The sequence below is a fragment of the Dermacentor silvarum genome, chromosome 1, assembly GCF_013339745.2.
Source record: "Dermacentor silvarum isolate Dsil-2018 chromosome 1, BIME_Dsil_1.4, whole genome shotgun sequence".
NCBI classification, from domain to species: domain Eukaryota; kingdom Metazoa; phylum Arthropoda; class Arachnida; order Ixodida; family Ixodidae; genus Dermacentor; species Dermacentor silvarum.
In genome coordinates this window covers 160680050-160707789 of record NC_051154.1, presented here as the reverse complement: position 1 = coordinate 160707789, position 27740 = coordinate 160680050, and the positions used below count along the sequence as shown (strand labels likewise).

The window sequence follows — 27740 nt, the reverse complement described above, 5'->3', positions numbered from 1 at the left end:
GACATTTCTATAGGTAACTAAAATATTACAGTATATACACACATTAAATTGCAGCGCTCAGACTGATTTCAAATCACCACCACAGCGACACTACCACGCATAATGCCAAAGGGTGTGCTTATATATATATATATATATATATATATATATATATATATATATATATGTTTCTCAGGTCTCCGTGAAAGCGCAAGAGCGCTGTTTAAATCATAAGCCGTGGTATAACATAATGTCGAGCTGTTAAACGCTCGATTAGCATGCATAAGCATAACCAGTAACCACAAGAAGCGGGGAATGTTCAAAGACATAGCAACAAGTGCGTGATATACAACCAACCTATAACTTGAATTTAAAATGATGGAAGTGCGCTTTAGACTTCTCTGGGAGTTCACTTCTGTAAGGTGGAGAAGCGGTGCAGGGGAAGGCAAACATCATCTGCTTGTTCAAGCCGTAGGTCTTGTTTACACAAGGTGTGTGCGTTAAGAGAGAAAAGAAAATACAATAACATTGCTTCAACGAAGAGAAGCTTATGATAAGCTTCAGCTCACAAATATGTGTGCTCTTAAATACACGGCCCACCCTGAAGGAGGCTTCAGCGACAGTTGTCTTCTCTAAAGCTATGATTGAATACCTACTATAGGGGGCACTTAGCTCTTCATCTATTTTGCCTGTGATTTGGGATTTAATCAATTTATAGACGTTTGGTACAGTTAAAACGCCACTGTTCGATGCATTTGTGCTTCTGTATACACACCGGGTGTTCAAGCGAACACTTCAAAAATTTGTAAAAGTTGCCTGTGGCAGATATTACACTTATAGTCCGTGAGCATGTCTACTCGAAGCGGCGCACATTACTTGAACGAAAAATTCAAACGCAAAGTCGACTAATTCACAAAAATTCCTAATTAAGTTTTAACTAATTACCTTACGGCACATATAGAAATTTACAAATTCTTGGCGGGGGGTGCACAATGCGGATCCAGTTGGAACGAATTCTCAGGATGACACCAGTTTCGAGATATTAATTCCCGAAATTTCCTGAGAAATGCATTGGCGTTCTAGTTACTTTTGTGCTTCAATGCATAAAACGACGTTTTTTTGGAAACGACAGTGCATTTTTGCAGAAAGTTTGACGGCGCATGTCTCGTAAATGGCGTCATCCAAACAATTATTTTCAAGTGAATATGCCTTGCAGTATCCCCCACTAGAGTTTGTAAATTGCAATATGTGCCATCGGGTAATCAGTTAAGAAAGTAATTAGCGGATTTTTGTTAATTAGTCAAGTATGCATTTCAATTATTTCTACAAGTCACGTACGCCTCTTCGAGTAGACAAGCTCATGGAGTATAATTGTGCTATCGGCCGCAGGCAATCGTTTCTTAATTTGAAAGTGTTCGGTGAAACACCCTGTATACGTATATGAAAGGGTAAAAAGCGCAGCGATGCTTTTAATAATTAAACCGTCTATAATTTTAAATAAAATATTCATTTGCGCTAGTCCGCTAGGAGGAACAGAAACGAAAGAGGCTAGAGAGAGAGAGCGAGAGAGGAAAGGCAGGGAGGTTAACCAGAAGGGAGTTTCCGGTTTGCTAGCCTACACTGGGGCGGGGGATATATGGGTTAGAAAGGCAAGAAGTGCACACAACCAGCCGGCTGGTGGGACTTGATCCCACGATCCACGGGGAAAAATAACATTCGCTGCTGTGGTATATACCTTATGTACGAGGATCTATTCTCCAACTGCCCAAGACCTTGTTGCACATGCCACCTGCTTTCATGATTTCAAAGGTGGGGTGACAACAAGATATTGAAGACCTGTTTCCCGAGCACTCATACTCTCGCATCATTCCAGCACCATAAAGACCGGTTGGTAGTCGCTGCCTTCGTTGGCGTGCACGCTATCGACATCAATGTTTTCCCGGTCTTTACGAGCAGTACACCGCATCGTATACAACAGCAAATTTTTTTTTTGCGTTTTAATAGTTGAAGACGGGAGCATCAAAGGGCTCTAAATAAAATGTCTGCACTGGAGAGGAGATTTTATGAAATGATCAAAATATACCGGAGGGCGCGTCGGAATAATTTGCGCGTTAATAATAACTTCTGCAGTATAGCGCAGGCCAAGAGTATATCTGCAGTGCAGTCACCTATGCTTCTTTCGGCTACTTCCTGCTAGCAGAACCTTGTTTTCGGCTGCAGTAATTACGCGTAGAGGTCCCTTCCAGCTCCGTAATTCAAGGTAAGACAAATGACTTGCGCACGCAATTAATTACGCTCTCCTCTCAGAACAAAGAAGCTCTCCCAATGGCGATACAAATCACCGCCCCCTGCGTACGGCCACTAACGAAGGGGAAGCACAAGATTTACGACCGTAACCAAAAGCAGCGACTAGACAGACTTGTCCCCTACGAGCGAGGCACCCAACCTGCGAACAGGACGAGATTAGTGGCAAGGCTGTGAAGGTAAAGCGAAGGTGTTCGCAAAAGTGCGCCGATGTCGAAGGCTCAACTCGGATTACCGCGGCAGTGGCTGGGAACAAGGCGCTTCTTACGGGCTGCAGATTGGGCGGTGAACAGTCATAGCGGCAAAATCAGGACTGCAAGTTACGGCGCTTAATTTATTGCCGGTGTGAAGGACAACTGATGAAAACTTTAACGGAGGCGCAGGGCCGGGTTGACGCGGCAGCGAGTGTTTCCTCGGCGTGATTTGTTGAGGAAATGTGTCTGAACACGAGGCATGGTGAGAGTTAATAAATTATCGGTTGTCGATGCAACACAAAGATTAAAAACTGTAAGTAATTACGGTGACGTCTTCATCAATACCGGCTCTGAAAGAACCTTATTTAAGGACGCCAAACTTCTAGTCCCGCCGCTGCCACCCTGATTGCTTTTTCGGTAGGGGTATAAACTATCATACAATGTGATGACGGGTGATGTATACGTGTTAAAAAGGTTGAATTGTCACTTGTACTGCCTTGCATGGGGAACACAGCGACAGACACTTTCTGCTCATCCGTATTACATGTAGATTACAAACATCTCGTTCATCGCACACCAACCACTGAAAAGTACAGATGCACATTTCTGCGGCACTCTAAACCATTTTCATCATTAGGGGTACGCAGTGTAAGGGGTGGATAATAACATCCAATATTAGAAGCAGGTATTTATTTCGAAATATTAAAGATACGCCACGGTGGATGAGTGGTTATGGCGTTTTGCTGCTGAGCCACAGGGCGCGGGTTTGATTCCCGCCCACGGCGGCCGCGTTTCAATGGGGCGAAATGCAAAAACGATCGTGCAATTGTCATTTATGTGTACGTAAAATAATCCAGATTTGTCAAAAGTATAATTTCAAACCCTCCACTACGGCTTCTCTCATTAACTGCTATGCAGGTTTAGTACTTTAGTAAACCTCGTAAATTGATGTAAGTTTGTAAATTAATGAAATATCGGTAATAACAGCTTTGACAAAGGCGTGTGACGGCAGCATAATAATGCATGGAAGGCCTTCCCAGTTTCTTGCTGCTCGAAGAAATAATTAGGCGTCGAAAGTAATGGTCCGGGCATGTGGGTGTCCAAATTGAGCGCTGAGATATGTGTGATAGGGGCGCTATAGACGTTGGATGATTAAGAGAACTGTAAAAGATTGTATGAAGTAGGTATGAAATAAAGAGGAGCTGGCAACCTGCCTACGCAAGGCAAACGTTCACAAACAAGGGCCCGTATTCACAAACTATTTCTATCGCCTAAAGTTGTTCGTAGGAGCAAATGCCATCCTACGTATTGAAATATATACGAACGCTGCACGCCAATGGCAAACACAACTTACGAACGAATAACTTCCATGAATGCGGCCCCGTACGCGCGTTCAACAATGATAAGCTGATATTGGAATATTAAAAAAAACGTAGTACTGCGATTATGCACTGGCACCACTGCATTCGTGATATACTATGTTTAATGCGGCTTCCAAATGAGGGATGCACACTCGACTTTCGATCTCAAATGATTTCTACACTAACGTTTGTACATGAGGCAGACAATGACGTATAATTCGGATAAGGACTTCCAATGTTCGATTAGCTGCTAAAATTATGTTAGAAGAGTGTGAGCACCGGGCCAGATGATAAAACAAATTCACGCCGATTTATTTCAATGACTGGATTGATTCTATTGACATGTCAAGGTCGCGCACTTACGATATGCACTCCGCCGATTCATTCTTAGACCACTTAAATTTCCTGAAGGTTGGACAAGTGACGGCAGTGTACACAAACTCAGTGTTGTGGGCGTCTCTGTGATCACGTGATGTGTGCAATCAGACACGCACTAGACACGCCTTTAATAAGCCAGAACCGCGAAGCAGCCGTAGCTTCAGGGAAGCGTGCTCGTGTGGCACCGCGGAGGCCCGGGCTCGATTCCCACCCTGACCAAAATGTACCGAATTTTATTTTCAAAGCCACTGATTTAATTCGTTTACAGTGATATGGGGTTTATTGACGTTTAATCCCGTTACGTCCAGCGCAAAGAGCACCCGAGCAGTTCCAGCCAAACGCCAGCGCGAGGCAAAACCAGCGACACCGATCCTTTCTCTTCCTCATTTCAGGAGCCATGCGACCACAGCGACGCTTGTGCTAACTTCGTCATTACAACAGGAACTTCCTCGAGAAATGTGACGTTAGAAAATCCTCGGATTGGCAGTGTTTTTATTACTCTTTGCGGCGTCGGCCATTTTTCGTCACGGCGCAGTTTCGCTAAGGGCACTGGAAGGGCACCGCCAACACCGACACCTCAGGCTTTCGCATTAAAAAGACGACTTACTGCACTTGCGAGCCGAACCCAAATCTGTCGCATTGCGTGTGCTGTGCTTTATCAATAAAGCTACCGCGGCGACCATCCTCCACGTTCGCTGAAGCTGACACGAGTGCTTTAAGTACGCCGTTATTGTAATGCATTCTTGGAAGTTGCTGATTGCAATTCTTTGAGGTCAAATCTTTGAGCCTGTTACCGTGACGGCTTAAAGCATGAAAATCAAAAATAAAGTCGGTAAGTTTAAGTTATTCTTGTCACTCTTATGATGACGACTTATTGACATTACCTTTGAAACGGGGCGGTGACAAATAGTCACCTTGCCTGCTTGATTTATTCAGGTATCATATACCTGTTTTTATCTAGCATTTTTGCATACTTTTTATTTCTTCAAAATCTACCTTGTACCGCGCTACCTATGACTGTAAAAGATCCGGTTGTATCAATCTGTTCCCTGCGTTTTTTTCCATCAAGACTCTAAACGTCTCTTACTTATCTAGAGTGCTGACCGGTTCATGCTTCCATCAACCTAAGGAGAAAGCTCTAGCTTGGGGCCTCCTATCTAAATACATGGGAAATGAGACATCGTCTTTCTCGGCAACCACTGCACCAAATCTGATGAGGTTTGTTGCATTTAAAATAAAAAGTTAAAATCTAGTGACTGTTGGCTTCAAACTTTTGATTTAGGTCGTTATTTTTTTATAAAACCTTTTATAAAGATTGTCATAAAGATTGTTATAAAGATTGTTATAAAGAATTGCCAAAAATCGCAGATTTTCAGCAAACGAAACTATCAAGCTTACAACTCTGTAACTCAGCAATGACAAATGATATCGCAATTCTGTGAATTGCACCTAATAGTACATCTTAAGCTGACTAAATTGACATTTTATACGTGGCTCTCAATTGAACTCCTAATTTGCGAGTAGAACTTTTGGAACACCCTTGTAAACAATGTAATAAGTTCCCGTAAGACATAAATTGACAAATCAAATTTGTCCGCTTTTGATGCTCTAACGGATGCAGTTTTCAGAATAGCGATATCTGTTCTAGGTGTAGAGCTACAAGTGCTTCTATTGTTTTCGAACTCACCAATATTTGAAAATACCATTAAATAATTTAGGCCCTAAATCGAAATTCCGCTTCGAACGGTCACTAGCATTTAACTTTATCTCTCGAATGCAACAATTTTATTAAAATCGGCCCAGTGGTTATCTCAGAAAAGCGTTTCTGCATTTTACATGTATTTGAATAGACGGCATGGGAGCTGGCCCTCAGCTAAAGCTTTCTCTTAAATCCAAGCGCTTCTGGAAGGTGTACGTTACCTACGGTTCTCACTGGGAGAATTCCTTCGCATTCTATTAGGATGTGCTTAGTGGTCTCCGGATGTTTGCTGCACCATGCACATGCCTCGTCTAGTTCAGAATATTTGTCCGGTATGTTTTTGTCCTTATAGGCAACCAGATGGAACCTCAAATAGCAAGGCACTGCACTTTGTGTTATCGTGCAGATTCTCCCTTCTAATTTCTTTTTTCAGATTCTTGTAAATCTCCTCGGTCCTTTTTGTTTCCATTCTTTGAATCTAATTCACCGTCTGTGTCTCAACTCACTTTCTTTCTGCCTATTTACTATTTCAATTACCCTGTACTTGGTTGCCAACTTACTTGACCTCTTCCTTCATCCCGTGTCCACGCTTTTCAGGTACAGATACTTGAGCACTTTAGACGCCCACCTATTTTCATCCATGTTATTGAGTCTTTCTTCAAAACTAATTTTGCTTTGTGCTTCTCTGACTTCGAAAGAGGCCCAACCCATGTCACCCTGCACTGCCTCATTTGTGGTTTTACCGTGGGCTCCCGAAGCCAACCGGCCTACTGATCTTTGGTTAACTTCCAACCCCGAAATGATATCCGATTTTAAGCACAGAATGGCATTTGTGAACGTTAGCGCTGGCACCAATCCTCATTTTCAGATTCCACGCACCACCTCATATTTATTGTGGCCCCACAACGCTCTATGTTTCATTATTGCTGCATTCCGCTTCCCCTTTATTTTCAGATTATCTTGATGGTTGCTTGAGTAATTCTTTCCTTCGTTTATGTGTACGCCGAGGTACTTATATTGCTTCACTATGGGTATTACTTGCTGTTGAATTGACACCACGAAGTTACTCGTCTCTTCATTAAAGACCCTAATTCCTGATTTCTCTGTGCTAAACTTAAGGCCTAGATTTGTCGCTGCGTTGCCACATATATTGGCAAGTATCTGTAAATATTTGTTATTGTCCGCTAATAGCACTATGTCGTCTGCGTACATCAGTCCAGGGACCTTCTGTTGCACCATTTGTCCACTACGCATGTAGGATGAATCACACCCGAATTCGCTGTTTTCCAGTCGTCTTCTGCCCTTAACATAAAGCGTGAACAATGGAGGCAGAGGATATCCTTGCTTCAATCCTTGGTCAATTCCCACCATTTTATTACCTTTTCGACCTTCCCATACAACTTGTACTCGGTTGTGTCTATATATCTCCTTCAGTAGCTCCACGCCTTCGTGCTTATGCCTTCGCGCTTAAGAATATCCCATAACAATTCCCTGTCTACGTTGTCATAGGCTCCTTTAATATCTATAAATGCTATCGAAAAAGGTCTATTCTGAGCTACTGAAATCTCTATGCACTGAGTTAGTACAAACATATTATCCTCTAAACGCCAGCCTGGGCTGAACCCATTCTGTAATTCTCCCAGCACGTCATTTTTCTCCACCCACTTCGACAGTTCTAATTTTATGGTTTGCATTGCCATTCTATGTATCACCGACGTTGCTGTAACTGGCTTGTACGAGCTCGTCTTATCCTTATCCCCTTTGCCTTTGCAGATGAGGTTCATCTTGCTTTCACGCCATCCAACCGGAATTTTTTTCGTTCTAATTACTTGCTCTACGGCATTAGTCAGCAGTGTCTTGCTCCTTGGACCAAAGTTTTTGATTAGCTGTATTGGGATTTCATCGGGTCCTGCTGCTTTGTTATTAGGGACATTTTCTTCTGCTTCTGAACAGCGCCTCCAGCCCTCCGTGAGACTTCGAACTCAAATGGGTGAAGCAGTGGGTAATGCTTCGTTTTTCTTTACCACATGGTGAAGGTGAAGCGTAGAATGAACAGGTGGTGTGACCATGAGGGCGGTATAACAAAAGGGATAAACGGACAGCTGGTCACAATAAACTCCATTTCGAATATTGAACTGTGCTCGGCAAAGAAGGCTGCCGCAAGGGGTTTACTTCCGGCTCTTTGAGATAATTAAATATGCGTAGTCCTTTGGGGATTTCTAGTTTGCGCTCACGTTTACGCCTCTACCACTCCGGTGTTAACCCGAATACCGGACGCGATAAATAATAGAAACTTTATTGTAATGGAAAAGATATTAAGGAGGGGTTGTCGGAGCCTCTCAGTCCAGGGCCCCACTGGCCTCTGCCGCCTGCCTGACCTGGCTAATTAAAGACTTTTGTCTTGCCAGGTCGGAGCGGGCGAGCTGTGCCTCCCAGTGCTCCATTGTGTCACTGGTATTTGGTCTATGAGGGTGCTTAGCGCACTCCCAAGTTACGTGAATTAGGGTAGGTATGCCACCGCACCAAGTAGAGCACTGCACGGGCTCGGGCTTACCCGAAAGCCCGGGCCCGGCCCGGCCCGTGGGCCGGGCCGGGCCGGGTAGAACAGTTTTTACACGGGCTCGGGCCGGGCTCGGGCTCGGCGTGTGCTTTTTGACTCGGGCCCGGGCCGGGCTCGGGCTTTCTGGTGGTGTGCATGTAACGTGCAGCGAGTTATTCTCGGGCGTCTCAACTCTGAAAAACATTTTTCGGTCTCGGGCCGGGTTTGGGCCGGTTTCGAGTCGGGCTCGGGCCGGGCTCGGGCCTATGGTAAAGGGGTGGCGGGCCGGCCGGGCGGGTAACGTAGATTATTTCCGGGCACGGGCCGGGCCCGGGTCTCGCCATAAAAGTTTTGATCGGGCTCGGGCGGGCCGCCCAACGTAAAAACGGGCCCGGGCCGGGCCCGGGCTGAAAAAATCGGCCCGTGCAGTGCTCTAGCACCAAGGACAGTTGGCCCTATAACGAGTAGGATACATGGCATTTAGCAATCTTAAATGGGGGAATACCCCAGTCTGTATTTTACGCAAATCGGCGGCCTCTTCCCCGCTAAGTTGTGGGTGAGGCGGCGGGTATTTTCTGCGGACTCCGCGCTGATGAGCAAGCATGTCTGGCATTTAAATTGGTAGGATTTTGTGAGGGATAGTGCGAGTGGTTGGGGTTAGAAGAGGACGCCGTCGCTCGGTTAGTAGACGCTCGAGCTAACGCGTTAGCCTTTCCGTTCCCCTGTACCCCCGCGTGGCCCGGGCACCAGAGTAGGCGATGACGGTGGTTGAAGGATTTTGGGATTATCGCGAGGCTAGCCGCAGTCACGTGCCCCTTAAGAAACATGCGACACGTCTCCTGCGAGTCCGTAACAACGACCGAGTCCCTTTGCGAACGCTCCGCATGAGCGAGTGCGATCGCCACTGCTAATATTTCGGCCGAGGTGGGGGATCCCGCCGTGGCCGATGCGGTTATTTGCTGCTGGCAGATCACGTTCACGACTGCCAGTGCGCACCTCCTTTGATAGCGCTGGCCGGTCGCCTCTGCATACACAGCTGCGTCCGTGTAGTACGTATTGTACCTATGGTTATTATAGTACGTTGATTGAATGTGTTATGCGCGTGCTTTGCGCCTTTATTTGTTGTACTCTGGATGCATATTCTTCGGAATTGGGGGTACTGTAATTTTGGATCTCACCGAAGGGTGGAGAGGTACAGCCTGTTCGGTGAGATACATGGGGTATGCTGGGATATTGAGTCTAGCCAATATTGCTCTACCAGTTTTTCTGAAGCTGAGGCGTTCCCTCTGTCGCATCAGAGTGGCCTGCCTCAGTTCGTCGAAAGTATTGTGCACTCCCAAAGCTAACATGCGCTCCGTGGAAGTACATTTAGGAAGGCCCAGAGCAGCTTTGAAAGCGGTTCGGATTATTGTGTTCGCCTGCCTTTCCTCCTCCCTGTTCAGGATTTGGTACGGTAAGCCATACGTGATTCGACTAACCACTAAGGCCTGTACGAGCCTTAGAGTATCGTCTTCTCGCATTCCTACTTTTCGATACGTCACGCGACGTATCATTTGAGCAATGTTGTGGGTTGTGGATTTTAGGGTTTTGAGCGTCTGTACTGCTCTCCCGTCGCTCTGCGGCCACAAACCCAGGACTCGCATCGTGGATACCTCTCGGACTGATTGGCCCTCAACTACGATGTTAATGGATCCTCTGGATTTGTAGCCTTTCGCGTGTATCCGGATGACCTCAGATTTTTCGGGCGCGCACTTCAGGCCGCTCCATCTGGAAAATTTCGCTACCGCTAATACTGCGCTTTGGAGCTTATATTCCTTATCCATTAGTGAACCTCTGCTTGTCCACAGCGTGATGTCGTCCGCGTAGAGCGTGTAACCTAGGTCGGGTATCCGATCCAGATCACGCGCGAGACGACACATCGCCATGTTGAAGAGCAGAGGAGATATTATCGCTCCTTGAGGTGTTCCTTTGTTAGGCATTTTAAATAAATCCGATGTGATTTGGCCAATACTGATGCTCGCCTCACGGTTGGAAAGAAACGTTCTTAAATAATTATATGTGCGCTCACCACAACCCGCGAGTTCGAGTTCCTCCAATATTGCGGCGTGAGAGACGTTGTCGAAGGCTCCTTTGAGGTCTAGTGCTAGGACTAATCTCTCGTCGTCGTACGGTATATTAGTTAGAATTACTTTCTATTAACTCCCTTTTGTGCCCGCCTCCTCGTTTTCTGTCTCCCTATTTGTTTCTATAGCTCATGTTTTCTTGTACACCAAAATTTGTCTTCTCTGTACATTTTGTCTTGCGGATGACTTTTTAAGTGCACCACTACGACGGCTCTGTAATTATTCCTGAGCACTATAATAAACATTTGATTGATTGATTGATTGATTCATTCATTCATTGTTACGTACTACAGATGTTTGACAAGTCTATAATACTGAGATAGAGGTGACGAATGCTCGTACGCTACTGAATTTGCATGGCCGTATCAAGACTTTTTGAGATATAGAACGAGTTGAGAAAAGAAAATTCGCTCAAACGCTGTTCGATACCGAAATTAAGCGTTGTAGGTGAGTAGGAGGTTATAGACGACACGTTCGGCGCTTGCACTATGCATGCAGGCCCGCTGGAAAATATAAAAGGACCCATCCAGCAACAATGTTAAAAGGGTTGTCACAGGGAGTGGGAGCGCCTAAATATCGAGCATAGTAACAAATTTTGATCGATTAAGCAAATTTGAGACTGCCAGAAATGTCACACGAAAGTATGTACCAACTGATGCTTCTATGAAAAGGAAGAGGAGAGGGGGGGGGGACAAGATTCCGATTTATTGCAGAAATGACGTCCCATTTCGAAGAAGTGAAAAGGAAATACAAAAATACGAAAAAGGTGGTTAGTTCTTCACACGCTTTTATCTGGCTTATCCCTTACACTGTATATGTTCCACTTTTATTTCCAAAGCCGTTCTCTTGGAAGAAGACCAATTCCTCTCTCAATACACTTTCCCGTATATCATATTTATTTCCCACATTTCGTTATTTGCGCCTTTAGCACCAGCTCCGTCGAGGCGGGAGTGCGACGTAGAAGCGCTCGAAAGGCTCTGGCCAGTGGGCGGACCATTACACCCATGCAGTCCAGGAAGGATCGGGCACCCAGCGTCCGAAGCACAGCCCGCTTGCAGGCGGGTGTAGGCGGTAGATATTTCTTCGCTTTTTTCTTTGCTTCCTTCTGTAGCTTTTCTTTTCTTTTTTTTTTCTTTTCAATCACGGCCCGCCCGATGTTTCTGCGCCGCTGGCCGCATCGGGAGCCCGTTTGCAGAGGCGACCGTGCGAGACTGACTGAATTAAAGGCGGAGCCGAGAGTTCCAGTCGTTTGCGGACGGGCCAATCTGATTATGGCGACGGCCACGCGGGTTGCCAGATTAACGGAGGGGTCTTCTCTGGCGCTGCCGTTCGCCGGCATTAACCGCCGGTGTTAACCTGCTGGAGTACTGCGCGCTTAATAGGCTGCCGCGTTATCATGCCACGTGGCTTCACTTGAAACGCGTTTAGAACAAATCTAATCGAAATGACGCGCGTCTCGGCGGTCTCGCTGGTCTCCTCTCACGCGGCAACCAGGCGTGCGCGGAAGAGCTTTGAGAGAAACCAGCCTCCAGCGCTCGTCACTCCTTTGTCTTCCCTTTTCTCTTTTTTTTCGTTTTTTTTGGGGGGGGTTTTGGATTGGCAAGGCACCAGCCACTGTGGCAAAATACGGGTGCTCTTCTATAGTCTTCAAGGCGCTCATTCGTATAGAACCACTGGCCACTGGCGCGGTCAGTACACATATCACCCTTCTGCCAGTGCACGAAGGGAAAGGAATGAGTGCCTTAGCACGGGTCGACGTCTTTTGACAAGTAATTGTAAGACTGTCGAGACACCGACCAAAATAGGGCATTCATCCTTGTCGAAATGATGACCCGTAGCGGAGGCTCCAGTCCTTTACTTGAAGATAATGCTGTCGGCCCCTGCCAAGCTCTTTCGTTCCATGTTAGGTGCCACGTTCTCTGCATTGTACAGCGGCCTTTGTAAGGTGTCATTGCGCTACAAAGCATGTGTGTGCGGCGAGTTGTAGGGGGACCCGCCGCGGTAGCTTAGTGGCTATGGCGTTGTGCTGTTGAGCTCGAGGGTCCGTCGATTCAATGTTCGTTTCGATGTAGGCGAAATGCAAAAACGCTCGTGTGCTTATATTTAGGTGCACATTAATAGAACGCCAGCTGTCCAAAATAATCCGGAGTGCGCCATGCACTACGGTGTTCCTCATAATCAGCTCGTGATGTTTGGGCGTAAAATTCGAGAAATGGATTCATTTTTAATATAAGTGCTTAATAATGGAGCTAGGAAAAGGAAGTTGCTAAATTAAACGAGAAACTATCAAGATTGATTATACAGCCGTGCTGGTGATTTTTAATTCCGAGTGTTCAATGTTCGTTTCAAACTGAGCGTACACTCCTAGTAGGATTATAATCCGCCAAGAGTTTGTATAGACGTGAAGACACAAGTTGTTGAGATAAAACAATTAAAAAGTACTTGTTTAAGGCATTAATACTGATGATGAAAATCCCAACAATGCCGGTTGTCATATCTAGGCACCCGCCTTAGTATGCTCGAAACGGGACCGTATAACATCGCAGAGAGAGAAAAAAAAGTGTGTGTGTGTGGGGGGGGAGGGGGGCGCGCAGTGAGCCTCTCGTCCAAGCGTTAAGTGAAGCACGTTTTATAAAATTATTATACAAAAATGGGCTGATCGAACACGGGTTGGTTTTACCACAAACAGCAGGGAACAGCGCGTTGAAATGGCCGTAGCTTAATTAAAAGACCTTGCGGGGACAGGAAATCCTTTGTTCCGTTCTCTTGTGGACAGGTTGCTGTGGAGGGCTTGAGGTTGAAAGTACCTCAGCTACCCGTAATATATTACTATTCGTAGCTCTTTAATGGCTTTGTCCGAGACATTACAAACCCAAACAAAAACTAATCCATGAATTGGTGCCTCACTTACAAGAGTGTGCGTCTGCGTAAGAAGTGTTCTAGCCGACCAAATGGAAAATTAAACCTGGAAATGGAAGCGTAAACCAGTTAGCAAAATAATAAAGAAAGGAAACACTGCCAGACGCACTCATTGTTTATGGAAGCAGTCTGTGTTTGTCAGGGCGCGTACGGGTATAGCCAAATAAAAATGCCACAGTTATGCCAATTCCGATTATTTCAAGCAAAGTACGCACACTGTAAACGATGCTTTACTACATTCTCCAATATACGAATAGTCGCTCATGCCTGAATAGAGCCACGGCAGTTTTTAGGCCGTTGCCGTCAATGAAAAGGAGCTGTAAGCGGTTGTAGGAAAATGTATGGCCGGTACGTTTAATCGTGGCTACTAAACCGACGATGACGCTGGAGGAAATGCATGTTATGTGCTTTTGTGAACTGGGGCGCTATAACGTAAAATGATTCCAAACTGTTTTGATTCCAAACTCCTGACGTCAAATTTACGTAACCACCAACGCAAGCATTGGGCGGTGACCCGCAGCGTTGTCAAACACTTTCCTCGTTTATAGGAGGTCCCCTTTGTTCGCTTTCAAAACCAATAACATTGTCTACACTCAGCGGTTTTTCTTATCGAATTAGCTGACAAGAGGCGAGGAGCACACTCTAGTGGAGAGGGTTTCGATGGGGCCGAGCCAGCCCAGTGAAAATAGATAACCTCATGAAGAGGGTGGTGCCGACTTCTCCGATTGGTCCGCTTCGCCTTACTTAGCTTCCGGTGGCTGGTCTAAAATCGCGGCGGCGTGCAACAGAAGGATAAGAATGCCGCTAAAACGGATCCTCAGCAAGGAACAGTTGGCAGACCGATGTCGTATGCAAGCCGAAAGGGCTCAATAACGTATTACTGCCCGGCAAGAAAGTTTATCATGCGCAAATAAATACATGCTCACCGGCCGGTACGAGTAGCGAGGGCCTGAGCGATCGGCGGGCAGCCATCTTCTATCCCTTTCGGAACGGGGCAGTCTGTGGCTATTCAGAAAAATTTTCACTTTTGTTCGGCATATTAATGCATTTTTTTTGCGTGCACGTCACTTTGACATGGTGAATTATCACGGTTTTGTGAGGTCACGTGACAGACAGGCGAAGTGGGCTTAGCCAGAAAACATTGCACCAATAGCAGAGGGCTAATGGTGAGAAGGCGTTGAATCAGGAATTATTATTTTTCTTTTGTGCGGTTTAATCATGCATAATCAGTGTGTACACGTTACATCAGATGGGGAGCTATCGCCGTTTTCGTGACGTCACGTGACAGACAGGCGAAGTTGGGAGCGGCCCGAAAATTTTTTGACCAATCGTGGAGGCTGATTGCAGAAATTGGAATCAAAACAGTTTGGAATCATTTTATGTTATAGCGCCCCTGGTACAGGTTCATCGGGGGACCTGCTGGCTCACTTTAATGTACTAAAATTATGCGCACTTGCGCATGTGTCTTTGTGCGTGCGTACGCACGGCGATACACTGTAGGAAAAAGCGACGAAAATCACGATATATATATATATATATATATATATATATATATATATATATTGCTACGATACGGGGGACGCTGTGCAGTAAAGGAAGACGATGGGAGTGCGGACTGTGATCTCTTCGGTCCCTAGGCCTCTCGCATTCATCATTTCATTAATAAACGCATCTCACCGTAACTGTATTGGTCAAGGTGCTGGGTAACGAAGAGCAATCCAGGACGAATGATCACGGAAGCGCAACAACTGGAACTGCGCCGAAGCCGCCGCCTGGCCGGACTAACACCGCTTTCAATGGAGGCGATTCCTGACGGCGACAGCCCGCAGTCTTCGTCTGGCGCTACGTGGCAACATCACATGCGCCACGGACCTCCGCTGGAAAGGTCGGAGAAGACGTTGAAGAGTGGTTGAACCACTACAGTCGGGTGAGTCGATACAACCGTTGGGATTCAGACACCCGGCTGACCAACGTGCCATTGTTTCTAGAAGGTACGGCGCTCGTGTGGTTTGAAAACAACGAAGAAACTCTAGCCACATGGGAAGAGTTCGTGGATGAAATAAAGAACTGCTTTGGGGGCCCATCTTTGAAGAAGAAGCGCGTTGAGCAGACTTTGATGCAGCGTCCTCAAGTGCCATGCAGGCGAGACTTGCACAATATACATTGAGGAAATCTTGAAACTGTGCAAGTCTGTAAACCCTCGCATGAAAGAAGACAAGGTCGAACATCTTCTGAGAGGGATTGCCGAGTACGTCTACAACTTCCTCATAGGAAAGGACACCTTGGAGTCGGTAGCGACGTGATCAGACATTGACGCTCGTTTTACACTCTGAAGGCTAGGCGCATTAGACCTAAGTTTGGTAGACTCACCAACGTCATCACCGTTGCGAGTGATGACGTCGGTCTTATACCACCCTGCGATCTCGCGTCAACGATAAGACAAATCGTACGCGAAGAACTTGATCGACGTGAAACTGTGGCTGCGACAACGGCACGTGTCAACGATGCCTATTTGCCCTTGGACGCAACGTGTGCGTCCGTTCATGCCACGGGATATGATGATGTGCCCCGATCAAGAGCACTGGAACGACCCACCTACGAATTGCATCGTCGCGATAGCCTGCAGAACACCTTGAACCAACCACATATCATGGCGTCATCGTGGGATGATCATCACGAATACACGGAGCCTAGTGGAAGGTTTCGTGATGTGCGTGCGGCACCTACAGTGTGTGCTTCCAATGTGGTGTGCGTGGACACGTGGCTCGATTCTACCCTGAGCGCCGTCGCGGACAACCGCGGTTTTACGAGAACGTCCGCCGGCGTCTCCTCGACGCAACAGTCGGCATGGTATAGTGCTCGCTGGACACGGGACATGTTCTTCGGAAACAGCTTCCAGCAGAACTCCCATGGTGACACGTTTGTTGGTAACAATTACCGACCGAACACCCGCAGCGACTCGCCCGCCTGCGTACGAAGCTTCCCCAACTTCCCCATCACCGGGAAAATAGGTGGTGCGGCCGATGGAGGGGAGGTCGCTGAACATTTGTCACTACACACACGCATGGCTCCACCAGTTTCTATGATGCAGAACAAGGTTCACGTCCTTGTAGACGGAATTCCAACGATGGCTTTGATAGACACTGGAGCAGCTGTTTCGGTTATGAGTTTAAATTTTAAACCCAAAGTGATGTTTTGCTGGGACAACTGTGCCATACTTCGTGCAGTGAGTGGGGAGTCGCTGTACCCGGTCGGGGTGTGTGTTGTGAGTGTAGCTTAAGACCACAGAGTGTTCAAGGTGGAATTTGCTGTTCTGACAAGCTCCACGCACGATGTAATCTTGGGGATTGATTGTCTACGAGAGTGCGGCGCCACTGTAGATTGCGGCGCTGGTGAAATTCTGTTATCTGCTTTTACTGAGGGGTCTCCGCACTGTCAAGGAACCTTCGCTGTCACTGACGATATTTTCTTGCCGCCCCAGTCGATGAAGAGACTGCCCATTGATACCCCTGCTGCAGACGCTGGAACGTTTGAGGTCCTTGTGGAGCCGGTACCCCTCAACCGCGCCAAGAAAAATGTGCTCGTGCCGTGTTGCGTCCTTTCTATTACCGATGGGCGATCCTCATTATGGGTGCTGCATTGTTCTAGTGAGCCTGTCGTGCTACCCAGTGGAATGCGGCTCGCCCTCTTCGAACAAAATGCGAGCAGTTGAATTGCAGCGTTAAGCGACGAGACAGTAGACCACGTTGCTGTCACTCACCCTACAGAGGACAAGTTTCTGAGTATGGTGAGGAAGTCGTTGCTGTCAGAGAAGCGTCGAGCCTTGGTCCACGTCCTGGCCAAGCATGTCACAATCTTTCATTTTGCGCAGAGCGAGGAACAATATAATGTACCAGAGTCACGTACTCGTCACGTGATTGACACGGGATCCACTCACCCTATCCGGCAGAAACCGTACCGTGTCTCAACTGCAGAGCGCAAAATCATTGCTCAACAGGTAGAAGATATGCTGAAGAAGAAGGTCATTCAGGAGTCATTCAGCCCCTGGGCTGCACCTGTGATCTTTGTAAGGAAGAAAAACGGTTCTTGGAGATTCTGTGTGGATTACCGACGTTTCAACTCTATCACCAAAAAGGATGTATCCCAGCTTCCCAGGATCGATGACGTAATTGACTGCTTGCATTCTGCCTCGTATTTCTCCTCCGTGAATCTAAGGTCTGGTTATTGGGAAATTCCCATGCATTCGGATGACAAGAAGAAAACAGCCGTTGTAACCCTGTTTGAATTCAATGTAATGCCGTTTGGCTTGTGTAACGCCCCAGCCACGTTTGAGCGCTTCATGGATACTATTCTGCGTGGAGTGAAGTGGGAAATTTGTCTGTTATCTTGATGACATTGTGATTTTTGGCCGTACATTTGACGAGCACAATCGCCGTCTTGACATCGTTCTTACGATGAGTTCTTACGATGTCAAGACAGCGATGGAGGTACGCTTACCTTGAATTCTAAGAAGTATCACTTCGGCAACCGTGAGACTCTGGTTCTTGGTCATCTTGTCAACAAGCATGACGTTAGGCCTGACCCTCAAAATATTGCTGCAGTTTGCAGCTTCAAACAACCGCAATCACTACGAGAGTTGCGACGTTTCTTGAGCTTGTGCTCTTTCTTCCGTCGCTTCGTGCCTGAATTTGCCGACCTGGCTTACCCACCGACATGCCTACTCAACAAGGACATGCCTTTTCAATGGTCAGCAGAATGCGCGTCATCGTTTAAGCAGCTCAAGTTTGTACTAACTTCAGGGCCGGTACTTCGCCACTATGACCCATAATGTGTCAAACAATACAAATAAAAATGTTGCGCAGTCACAGATAGTAAACCTTACGTATACCAAGACAGACGATCCAGGCAAGAACAAAACTATGATCGCAGAAATTGTTATATGCACTTGGGCCATGCGGCGGTCGTGACAGGACCATATGGGTAGAATAATAGTGGAATAATGCAGAAATCAGTACGAAAATGTGCAATTTAACTGCCTGCAGAGCGGCAGCAAATATTCTGCACCCAAAATTAAAGAAGGGTATTGCTTCGGTTCAAAAACCAAGCAAAAATAGGTAGCTAAAAAGGAAAGAAAAGGTCAAACGAAAGCCACAGATGATGCGGCAAGTTGATCTACCCAATATGCGAGTGTGTTTGCTGGGAAATGCTGCGTGGGCCAGGCTTCCAATGAGCAAGGTCGGTCAAAACTGGTTATTGATGTCCTCGTAATTTTCGTATCCGCATGATAATTTTGATCATGATGCTAACTGTTAGAATAAACGGCGAAAATTTCTGTGGTTTTAAAAGCTAATGAACAGGCGTACGTGTTCATAATTAGGGGTTTATGGACCTGAAGGAACAGAGCTTTTTCCTTGCATTGATTTTTCTCGCTTCGCTATCTAAACGACAAACTTCACTGGGTGGGGAAGTTTAGCGAAGCAGTCAATGACTTCGGACACATTGATGCCGACGTCTCTGTGGGCGTATCGAAGTGCGAGCCTAACCATGCGTTCTTTAGACATTGTAGAACACAAGTAGTTTTTTTAGTAATCTCATGTTAAAAAATATTCTCTCTGCGCTGGCAGTGGTCACTGGAAGGGTGACCAGAATCTGCAGCAGTTCGTACACATTTACATAGAGCCTTCAGTCGCAATGAGAGAGCGCATCTATTTCGGTGCTAAAACCAAGAAACACTCCTTCGATGTCGTTGGCATATTTGTTTAGGTACCTTGCACAAACAGTAAGCAGTTCGATTCCAGCAATATCCGTCATTTCGTCAGAAAGTATGGAGAAGCAGCCGGCAGCGTTTACTTTTGCATCTAGGCTTTCTTTGATAATTTCACCACAAATATCTATGATTTGGTTGTGTACATCTTGGCTTAAATACGTGGCATTACTGGGGCAACATTGAAAATGGTTCTTCAGATATGCCCACAATGAGCTCGCATGCGAAGAAGCGCCCTGAAAATACCAGTATTTTCAGCGGGGGCTTTTCTTAAATCCACAGGACCACTGTTCCTATGGTCACGGAGAGCCAGACCTTGTCGCCCGTAAAAAAGAACTGCCTCAATAATAGGCCGTTTACTTTCTTCTGTTTTCTCTTACTTTACTTTGCCTGCCCTGGTCCAGCTGATTGATCACATTGGGCGCGCTTCCTGAAAATGCTTGGAGAAAATTATCAGCTGAAAGTTGACAATCACGATGACGTTTAGTATTTTCGTGTGTGTGGAAGAATGCGAGCGCGTGCTTCAATTTCTGGAACGGCTCGGACAGAGGGCTCCAGTGCGCGCATGTTGGCCCAAGTTTTTAAGAACATTACACCCATAAAGTTCCATAATTGAAAATATATAGCACGCTTTTGGAAATGTCACTGCACCTTTCGCGTCTAAAGTTTATGATAAATTTATACCCATAACGTTTCGGAATTGAAATCCATGCGCTCCGTAGATTCCGCGGCCGCTGCGAGATGCCTCAACGCGCCCGCTCGCTATCGAGAAGCCCTTGAAAATCTTGAATGGATCCGATGGGGCTCCTTGCTTTATGTGACTCCAGGTGCAAGAGCGTTGCCATGAAATCCAGCCCGAGTTCACAATGTTCGTGCTAAAATGTCTTTTCGAGCTTGAAAAAGACATTGTAGACAAAATCCAGAATGATCGCCGCTATCACTCACCCTACAGATCGGGTTGTTCTCGGTGGTTGTTTTAACCGGCGGTGCATGCCAGCACGAAAAAAATGCGGGGTGGGGCGGCTGATCAACTATCAAGAGCATCACACGCGTAATGCGAAGACGTTGGTTCGTATCCCTACTGCGGCCAGTTTAATTTTAATCAAATTTAATTTCCTTGTATTTAGCATTTCTTTAATTGAATTCAAAACTGCAGATATTTTTTTTTCTGTGCCGTCCTGCGTCGCTTGGTATGCTCAGATCAATATTGACTCTCCTGTGACTGCGAAAACATTTTTATGAAATGAAAGCTAGAACTATACATTATAGAAAAAAATCTACCTCTAAGCACTTAATGTTCATGCATTATCTCATTCGCAAATACTATTTTTTTCTACTTAAAATATAGCAATTTCTATACAGTCGCATATTTCAGAATTAGTCTGAGTTTGACGGAAGAAAAGAAAACGTTGCTTGCGAAACCCCGGTGCAAGCTCGTTTCACTGTTATAGGCGTACATCATACATTTGTTCATACCTCGTTGTTAAGTTACGAAGAAAAGCAACGTTTCAGCGCCAGTTTGCAGCTGGTGGCCGCTAGAAGTGCCGATTGTTCAGGTCCACAACTTACGCCCTCGGGCACTTGAGTCACACGCGGAAGACTGCGTAGATGTTGTTTATCTACATCTGCGCAGTATGGAAATTTTGGATGCTGAAGAATCCGCTACTCCGAAATTTCAGCTTAAAAAATACAATACTTGTCCCAGATCATACGCTCATTATTACTGCTGATATGTACATATTCGCACATTCATATCGAGATCGTGGTATGTAGTGTGGTTTTTTTTTATTCTAAGCAATTATAAAAGCATGCTGCGTCTGCGTGAGTACCAATTAATACATCTGTTACCTTCATCCCATTGAGACGTGAGGCCATGGCGAGGGAAGAGAATGTTCTACAGCAGGGGTTTACAAACGTGTTTACTAGAGGGCAGTACTGGCGACATGTGGTGGTGTCGAGGGCCGGACAATAAAGAAGTAAATAAATATTAATGAAAATAAATGAGTAAACATAAGGTACGGTATAGGGCGTAGACTAAATATTTTATTACAATTAATCGACATACATTATTTAAATAATTTCTTATTTTAATTAGTTGCGTTGATTTTCCGGCATAATGCCCAGAAAATGAGCGAAAGTAAAATTTTAGGATTATATTTTGTTTCTTTACCGCCAAGACTCCGTGGCGAGCGAGCGCGCGCACGCCGGTGCGATGCCAAGTGCAAATTGGCGCTGTCGGCCTGCCTTCACCCGGCAAATCTCCGAAGTAGCAAGAAGAAAACTCGCAAGTACTCAATTTGTCCTTACCATTCTCAAATCTCATTTCCATTCACAATTTAGCCATTCAATGTTATTTGTTCCTAATCCATAAGAAGGGAGACGTTAAAGAATGCAACAATTATAGGCCCATTAGCTTTCTTTCAATATTGTATAAAATATTCACCAAGACAATCGCCAATAGAATCAGGGCAACACTTGGCTTCAGTCAACCAAGAGAACAGGCTGGCTTCAGGAAGGGATATTCGACGGTGGATCACATCCACGTCATCAATCAGGTATAATCGAGAAATCTGCGGAGTACAATCAACCTCTATATATGGTTTTCATAGATCATGAAAAGGCATTTGATTCAGTAGAAATACCAGAAGTCCTAGAGGCATTGCGTAATCAAGGAGTACAGGAGGCATACGTGGATATCTTAGCAAACGTCTACAAGGATTCCACAGCTACCTTGGTTCTCCACAAGAAAAGTAGAAAGTTACCTATCAAGAAAGTGGTCAGGCAAGGAGCCACAATCTCTCCAATGCTTTTCACTGCATGCTTATACGAAGTATTCAAGCTTTTAGACTGGGAAGGCTTAGGAGTGAGGATCAACGGCGAATATCTCAGCAACCTTCGGTTTGCACATGACATATTGTCCTATTCAGCAACAATGGGGACGAATTACAGCAAATGATTGAGGACCTTAACCGAGAAAGTGTAAGAGTGGGGTTGAAGATTAATATGCAGAAGACAAACAATGTTCAATAGCCTGGCAAGGAAACAAGAATTCAGGATCGCCAGTCAGCCTCTAGAATCTGTGAAGGAGTACGTTTATCTAGGTCAATTACTCACAGGGGACCCCGATCATGATAAGAAAATTTACAGAAGAATAAAATTGGGTTGGAGTGCATACGGCAGGCATTACCAAATCCTGAATGGGAGATTACCAATGTCGCTGAAAAAAAAAAGTGTACAATCATTGCATTCTACCGGTGCTAACATATGGGGCAGAAACTTGGAGGTTAACAAAGAAGCTTGAGAACAAGTTAAGGACCGCAAAAAGAGCGATGGAACGAAAAATGTTAGGCCTAACGTGAAGAGCGGTGTGGCTCAGAGAACAAACAGGGATAGCCGATATTCTACAGGGTGTTTCAGCGAACACTTTCAAAATTTATTTAAGGTTGCCTGTGGCAGATAGCCCAATTCTAGTTAATGAGCTGGTCTACTCGAAGAGGCGGACATTACTTGCACAAAAATTGTAATGCATAATCGAATAATTAGCAAAATTTCACTAATGAGGTTTTTAACTAATTACCTGATGACCCATATTGCAATTTAGAAATTGTAGCCGTGGGGTTCGCAACGCGGATCAACTTAGAATTAATTCTCAGGATGACACCAGTTTCAAGGTATTAATTCCCAAACTTTGCGGCGAAATGCATTGGCGTTTCAGTTAATTTTGTGCTTCAATGCATAAAGCGACGTTTTCTTAAGAACCTAACTGGAACGCCAATGCATTTCTCCGCAAAGTTCGGGAATTAATATCTCGAAACTGGAGTCATCCCGAGAATTCGTTCCAAGTTGATCCACCTTGCGAACTCCCCTGCTACAATTTGTAAATTGCAATATGGGCCATCAGGTAATTAGTTAAAAACTTAATTATTGAATTTCTGTTAATTATTCGATTATGCATTTCAATTTCTTGTGCAAGTAATGTTCGCCTCTTCGAGTAGCTAGACCAGCTCATGAACTAGAATTGTGCTATCTGCCTCAGGCAACCTTTAAGAATTTTTGAAAGTGTTCGCTGAAACAACCTCTATAGTTGACATTAAGCGGAAAAAGTGGAGCTGGGCAGGCCATGTAATGCGCAGGGTGGATAACCGATTGGCCATTAGAGTTACAGAATGGATACCAAGAGAATGGCAGCGCAGTCGAGGACGGCAGAAAACTAGGTGGAGTGACGAAGTTAGGAAATTCGCAGGCGCAAGTTGTAATCAGCTAGCGCAAGACAGGGGTAATTGGAGATCGCAGGGAGAGGCCTTCATCCTGCAGTGGACATAAATATAGGCTGATGATGATGATTGCAAAGTTGACCGCATTTGTAATTTTTATTTATTTTTATTTAGTTAGTTTTACTTAGGTGGCAGAGAAATTCGACACAGCACCATCATCGATCACAGCATGCAAACCTTCAGCCCGGGCGTCCCAAAGAGGTAGCTGGCATTCTGCAACGAGATCGGGCCGCCATTTGCGCCCCAAACTTGCCGCGGGTTGGACGCCGCCAGTAACCGTCGACCGCAGCCATCTGAAAAGTAACGTAGCGATTCGCTTTAAAAATTTACGAGGGTGTCCTCGGGCTCACGCTCATCCGAGATGTCCCCATTTGAGGGTTCGACGCTGTGCTCCAGAATTAAAAGGCAGTTTGTGTTCTGACGAGGAGATCTAGCTAGTGTTGGGGCTGACGAAGTCTACTGTCGTACCGAGGCCACAGCCTCAGCAAGAAGGCGATGAGGAACGAAGGCGCTCAGCTATCGATATGTTGTAGTTTCGCATGCCAAAGGCTTAAGGTATGCTGATGTTGCGAACGGGTATTTCTGCCGTTAAGTATTTGCTGACTCGCTCGCGAAAATTATGTGTGCCAAAGTACATAAGCCACCAGTCGCTAGCATAACCTTTTTATTAAAATTACTGATACTCTAATTATAAAGGTATCGTAACCTTTTTTTTTGCAGTGGATGAAGGTAAACGGTCCTAATTTTCTGCATAAATTTGACATATTTAGAACTATGCTTTATTAACGGAACTCATCAAAAAAAGCTGCCTCGTTTACTGTAAGCACTTTAGCGTTCACGTTTCGCTTTCACTCCATCTTATATATAAAAAAGAAAGGCGTAGCACGGGCGCGTTGGGTCCAGTCTTATTGAGTCAACATCGACCGGTGGACGTTTTTGTACCCGCAGCTTTTGCAAGGCCATTGTTCGTTTTTGCAAACGTTGGCAGACCACAGAGCGCCTTGTTTAACAAACGTCTGCAGGGCCCTGGAGGGAACTGAGCAACTGCGGCTGCGGATTTTATGGCTTACAGGCTTATGATGAACTAGATAGCCCCATGTGCAGATATGTGACCATGATTACTTGATGCTATATAGTCAGTTAGCAGGAAGTCATCGCTCTATGTTCACGCGCTTTCTCGCTCCGACCATTTATGTTGCAGAGCGGTGATTTCGACTGCCTACATTTTGGCACACATGTGCAGACATGGCAACTCTAGCTGATGCTATATTATATGAGCTGATGCGAATGTCACCTGCATATTTGTGCGAAGCTTTCCTAACGTAACACGTCAGTTCTGCACCTTTGGATGTCTGTGTACGTCACTGCGTGGCAACAGACAGCTCACATCGTCGCTCAGCCGTTCCTGCAGTGTTCCCGAGCCTCGCCGAGAGACCGACGCCACAGCACATCGGACAGGTTCGATCGGCAGCTCGCGAAGAGCGACAGCTTCCGCTCAGAGCACCACCACCACTAGCGAGGTTCGCTCGTACAGATGTCTAGCGGTGCCGCTAACGAGAAGCTGCGTCGGCCAGCAATGTGCTCGCGTGTTGACGCTGCCAAAACAAGCCGATGAGAGGTAGGTGCTCACCCCCCCCCCCCCCATTCCCCCCCGCCCTACTCACCTCCTAATACAGTGTCTTCCTCTCTCGAGTGCACCCGCTTGAACAAAACGCCCATTTCACGCGCCTAAAGCTCGTGCCACCGACGCGGCCAATGCATTCCTATCTAGCGCGCTCTCTCCCACCTGCAAGTGAAGGTGTTCACGTCGGCCGGCCGATTGCGCCTCGTTGCCGGCATTTCCAGGATGCCCGTAGCTGTCAGCTTCACCCATTTCAACGTCTGCCACCCTTCTCCCGCCTTATTTGTCGGTTGGTACGCCTTCCCCCCGTCTTTTAGAGTATGACGCCGTCCCTTTTATTTCCTTTACGAAGGGGCCACTGCATTACTGCGAAGGTGTCGGCACGTGCGGCCTCAGGAATAAATGGGACTGGTCTGGGACACCGCAGGCGTCAGTTTGTTCACGAGCCACGTCTCCATACAGATTCATTCAATCGCGCGAAGTTAGCTGCATCAACCATATTAAATAAAGAAGAAAAACAGCAAAAAACAAGAGCTGCCGCTGCAGGCATCAAAGGAATACCTCGGCCCGAGCTGCCATCGCTGCATTTCAATAAAAGGAGCCACCGTCGTCTTGTTTTCTTCCTAATGCTTTTTTTTTGCTTTTTTAATGTTAAATTTGCCATTTTGTACGATGGTGCTTGGAACAAGTTTCGAAAATATTTGTTCTGTAATAAACAATTATTATTAAGAAAGCGCGCGAAACGGCATTTATGTACTATTAAAGGGACACTAAAGAGAAACCGGAAGTTGAGCTTAAATGGTAGATTATCCTTTCACGATCACAGCCATACCATTCTTACTGCAAACAGATGTTTAATAAGCGAGAAAATAGCGAAAAACTGAAGGATAGGTGCTGACGCTCCTTCGAAATTCCCGCACTAACGTTCATGACGTCGGAGATTACAAACGTAGGCCGGTCGCGATTGGTCGAGAGCGATTTATCGCTGTTAATAAAACGCAAAATGAAATACACCTTAAACGTACATGAACAGCATTTGCCAACTTTTTAAACCATTTCAAGCGAGGAAGTACAAGTTTAGCACAAAATTAAATAAGAAAAAATGACATGTCGATACATGCGGCCGTGATAGTTTCGTAGTTTCGTTTTTGGTCAATGCATTGTCGCGCGCGCCTGTTCCGCTCTACGGTGTTTGGTGGCGTGTTGCGTGGCTCGAAAAACGTTGACTTCGCGGGAAACAGCCAGAAAATGCCTCGTGTGTGTAGTGTTGAGGGCTGTATAAATGGCCCAAGGCGCTTGATCAGGGGCAGCGGCAGTGTTGACTCGATTGTGTCCTTTCATGTGGCGTCGCGCGGAGAGCCCCGGCTCCCCGGCGTTCGCAATGGCTCAGTGCTCTGCCGGTGATAAAACGGCAAAAGAGCCAGAGAAACCGATGGTGTGCTCTCTGCATTTCTCGCCCTCGGATTATGTGTATAATCTTGCCCTCGGAAAGTATCTTGGCGTGCCCCATAGGCCAGTCCTTTCTCGAGCAGCTGTTCCCTCAATGCGGCCTTCATCAAACCCCGTACCGATGCCCCTGCAGCAGCAAACTGGCGGCTCGGTGAGTGCTGAATGTCATCAAATAAAGTCACGAAATAACCATACCGAGTACGTGCACAACTTTCTACGCTTGTTCTGTCGGGAACATCGTCGCCTGGCGGACCGGACGCTTCGCCTTCGTCGACGAAAACGAAGCTCTGCATTCCGCCGGCGCGGCCGGCGGCTCACCGCCATCGCACGCGGAAACACCTACCGCTCGAGCACGAAGGATCATTTCGCGCTCCGTTTCACTGAATATCGCTGAAATGCAGTCCTGCTTCCCTGGCGAGCTCTTCGTTGCAAGGTTCAGCGGCAGCAACGGTATCCATCGCGGCGAACGCAAACGCAGCGACCATGCATGCAGCCATGATGCATCCAGCGCCTCGGCCGTTTACGCAAGCGGTGACGTATCATGGCGCATTCTGATTCGCCGAGAGCAATGCAATCTGTGACGACACTGCTTCAGCGCCAAATCTGGGGTGGGAGAAATTGAGGAAGAGATAATTGGTCTTTGTTTACGAATTTCTCCGCTAATAACTCATATTTTTGCACCCAACAAAAACCGCATGCATTCCTGAAGGTCCCTCTTTTATTCTAGCTGAACTTCCCGTTTCTCTTTAGTGTCCCTTTAAAGAAAAAGTAAAAAGAAATCCTCGAAGAGAAAAAAAAAGCAGCGCATTGTTGCACAAGCGGAGTCCGTGCCACTGATTCAACTGCGGTCGAAGGACACGGCAGACGCTGTATTAAAGCGACCTCCCCCTTCCCTCCCTCCACTTCCCGATTCCTTTTATTCTTCTTTTTGAGCGTGCACAACATAACTCCACTCGATCGAAAGTTCTCCCCCAGTGTGTTTCTCCAGTAGCAGCATCTTAGACCACGCACAACCAAAATTCGTAGCTACATTTTTTTTTGTGTGTGTGTGAAACATTTCGACGTATTTCTACGTTGTAGCCAAAGAAAAGACTAAACCAATCTTTTTTTTTGCCTTTCATTCTTGTAGAACTGCA

The 27740-nt window shown here is 46.2% G+C and overlaps 1 protein-coding gene across 3 annotated transcripts in view; it reads right to left on the bottom strand.

The window, feature by feature from the left end:
• LOC119436305 (tachykinin-like peptides receptor 99D) overlaps positions 1 to 27740 on the bottom strand; it is a 729947-nt gene that overhangs the window by 272411 nt on the left and 429796 nt on the right. The window lies entirely within an intron of this gene.